The following is a 4234-nucleotide window of genomic DNA, read 5'->3' on the forward strand; positions in this document are numbered from 1 at the left end:
TAAAGTATGTGGTTATTTTTTATCGATCTAAACGTAATATTCTTTTACTTTCGTATGTAAATAACATGAATGTGATACTAAAAAATCATTTATTTGTGATTTTTAGAATTTTCAATATTAATAACTTTAAATATTTTTGTGCCAATGGTGTCAAACATTTAGTCATTTCTTATATTAGAAACTCGTTTTTTGCTTTATTAAATTATATTTTTGTTATTTTTAGTTAAAGTAAGTTATTATACTATCTATAATAAAAGTAATTAATAATTAATTTTAAAAATTATTTTATCAGTAACTTAGCAATAGGCTTGACTTATTTATAGATTATAGACATCACATGATGTCAAATATACCATAAATAAAAATAATACTAAATGTTATAATCCACTTGTTGTCATTATAAACCACTGTTGTTGGAGTAGTGAAACAAAAATGGCCGCCATTTTTTTGGCTCAAGCATGCGCAGCTATTTAAGCGTAGATCGTTAAAATACACTTTGCACTACGTGTAAAAGAAAAGTACGAACATACCCGGACATACTTTTTTATACCCTTTTAATAGAATAATGTATTAAAAAAATAACTTATGTTATAAAGGTGTTGATATTTTATCAATAAATTTGTGAATAAGAATCCATTTATCCCGGTTAATTTATTACAATTTTAAAATTACCCTTTTTTCGCGTAAAACCTGGTTTCTCCGACCACTGTGTGGCAACTGCGAGAAAGAGAGATGATCGCCATTCCTTTGCGGCGTTTAGCGAACTAAAGTGATAAAACTCACAAAATTCAAACGAATTGACGCATTTATTGCATTCGTGCAGACGAATTAGAAAGAATTAAAGCTTAGAAAACTACTTCACTCAAATCGAACGAATTGAGGGTTTGTCAGTTCAATAGAGGCTTGTCGAATTCAGGAGAATTGCAACATAGCTCCAATTCGTATTTGTCGCTAAACGGAATTTACCAAAGCTCTTCGTGAATTCAATACAATTCACGTCAATCCTTTTTCGTTCACTTGAAAGGCAGCCATTTGTTTTTGGTAATTTTCCTGACACAAATGAAGTTCGAGGGCGCCTCAAAACCAAAAGGAGTGTCACAAGAAACATCATACACAAATTGGGCTGCCTTCGTTTCCGTATAACGTACGAAATTTTTTATTCCAAATGCATAAAAGTGTCGATTTCATATAGCAGAAGACTGAGTAAAAGTTATTTAGTTGTTTGACGAGCATGAAAATGGCTTTCATTTTTACCCTAGGGAATAAATAACGCATGGGAACAGGAATTATATGACATATATACTATGGGTGCTAGGCCCCCTGTGTGCTTCGCGCGACAACCGCCACATTCCAACTTTTCACTTTAAGAGTTAATTTTTTAAAGGTTTGAAAATATTAAAATTTAACTTAAATTTTAAGATTTTTTTGGACGCATGTAAACATTTTTTTTCGACCCGAATTTTATCTACTTTATCTACTTACATTTATCATGTAAATTGCGCCGTCGTAAATTCTTGTCTTCTTTAATCCAATCTGTAAATTGCGCCGCTGATGTTATTTGCGTCCAGGAGAAATATATAAATAAAGTTCGAACGCAAATACTGATATAGAGGTAGTATGATATTTATTAATTTCAGCTAATATTCGGTGATAAAGTCGATGATTTATTTTAATATTAAATCAGTTACTACTACTCTGGCTACGTAGAGAATAATTTCACAGTTGAAAATTTAATATTTATTATTCCAAGTGACATTTTTTTATATTTGCAACGCAAAGCTTTTTTACAGTTAATTCCCACGAAGCATGCAATCTTCTAAAATTTTCGAGACTAATTCTGAACTGTACGCAAGTTTGAATGCTTCGCGTGTTGAATGGTAGGCGAGACCATCGATACTAATATATGTACACCAACAAGACTATGAATATAGCCGAGGATATGTTTGACAGACATAACCTCAAATTTAGGTCAAATTTTGGCAGGAAGGTCCCCTAACCGAAGAATCGAACATAACCTCAAACTTAGCTTTAATTTTTTCAGGAAATACCTTCCACCCACAAACAAACGAACATAATCTCAAAATTGATATGAATTTTAAGCGTGAATATAGCTGCAACTCCCCACACTGTAAAAAAGGTCAATGTTGAATTACAATCGGGTTATAATTAAAATATTTCCGGTTTATAACTTCACTATGATACACCTAATAATTTAACATGCTGACAGAAATTTTACAATTAAAATGTAAATTTACTATGTTTATAGTTGTAAAAATGTCGCCTGTTAGTAGTTATACAACCCAATGTTAAATTACAACGTGAAACGTTCGAAACTTTTCGCTTCACGTATAACGTTGTAAATTAACATTTGAATGTAAATACCAATTCTGTTGTAATTCTACATACAGGTTGTTCATGTACTGCCAGTTTGTAATATCCATAGGCGGACAAGTCAAAACTAACCTAAAAAGCATCTCAAATAATGTTTTTTTGTTTTATTTATGTTTAATCTTATCCGTTTATTATTAAATTATTTGTTATTGTCTAGATTGTTAAACGAAAATTACGAATAATATTTTATTTGTTAACTTTTATTTTATTAAAAAAAATATATTTCTGATACTAAAATTCTGAAAAATTACAAACGGGTGGTTATGATACAAACAGTTTGTAAATCAACATTCTGGCTGTAAAAATCCAACGTTGTAGGTGAATCGAAAAATTTCCAACGTGATACGTTGCAAATTAACATTGGAATTTTTTACAGTGCAGGATCACCACTGGTCTAACTAAGAACGAACATCATCTCAAAAATTACCTTACCTTATCTAATCAACCTAAACTAACTTAGGTAGACCACTGGGTTCGAGGCTATATCCGCAGACATAACCTCAAAAATCATCTACCCAACCTAATCTTTTTAAAACTAAAACTACGCCCCCTTGTGCCCTCCGCGCGACAAGCAACATTATTTTCCACTTAAATCATGAATTTTTTAAAGGCTTGTAAGTATTAAAATTCTAATTCTAAAATTAGTGGCTTCTAGCAACATCGATCGAAATACCACAGTTGTGATGTAATCTTTTGAATAAGAATTATTCACATAATTGCGATCGAACTTCATTTTTAGGTAAGTTTGTTTGATCGTTTAATTATATTGTTAGCTAGTTTTAAGTTCATTATTAAGTACTTTATACTGAAGGGCTTTGAGTCCTACATTATTTCTCTTAATGAAAAATGTATTTTACGTTTATTTCGTAAGTGAAAAGATTTTATTTATGTAATATGTAATTATTCATTTATTCAGAAAGAGCGACTTACAATTTTTGAAATAAGTGATTATTCTCTTCTAATAAGTGAATTTTCACTTATGCAGATTTAGAGAGTTGTGTTAAATGAAAGCAAGCAGCACACTTTCATGTTGGGCGAATTTATCGTGTTTTGGAGCGAACGGGTGTGAGTTTTATGATTGGACCGCTACCCAATGGTAATTTTATAAAATTGCATTATTTAAATAATTTATTACTTCATAATAAATAAATATCAAATCGTCAATCAAAATTAGTAAAATGCAACAATAAACTGTCTTCAGTGAATTACTACGAAAGAAACTAATTTGAGAATTAATGTTTTTGTTTTTTACATATTAAGGGAAGTCACCGCCTATATTTTGAGTCCTTTAAATTTTAATTATCGTAGGAAGTTAAATTTTTTTTCTTATGTCATTTAGGTTATAAAAATATACAGGATGCTTTAAAAATGAGAATGAAAAAAGTTGATACTTGTTGTTTTAGAAATATTTCTAGGTAAGAAGGGTAAATTTCCAAATATTTACAATATGGTTAACTAATAAGATTCAATCAAAATTCTATTTAGCAAAATCGGTTAATCATTTGGTTAATACGGTGAAACTTTATTAACAGCGTTGGATGTATCGTTCTTCATATTATTAATGAAGATTTGTCAACCTCACCTGTGTCTTTTTCTTCTTTTCGGAAGGACGTTCTATTTTTAAAAAAGATAAGACGTATAGTAAATTCTTATCTATTATGTTTATAAATCTACAAAAAAATTGTATCTGGTAAATGTTTTCTTTATTTAAATATTGTTAATTATACACATCATTTTTTTAAAGATTTTATTTTATGATAAATTGTATTTAAGATTTAATTAACAGTTTAATTGCAACGAAATGATAAATAGAAAAGTAGGAGAGAGGGCTCCAAGATGGACA

This window comes from Leptopilina boulardi, unplaced genomic scaffold (genome assembly GCF_019393585.1).
Source record: "Leptopilina boulardi isolate dan_hultmark-lab unplaced genomic scaffold, ZJU_Lbou_2.1 LbouV2_403, whole genome shotgun sequence".
NCBI classification, from domain to species: Eukaryota; Metazoa; Arthropoda; class Insecta; order Hymenoptera; family Figitidae; genus Leptopilina; species Leptopilina boulardi.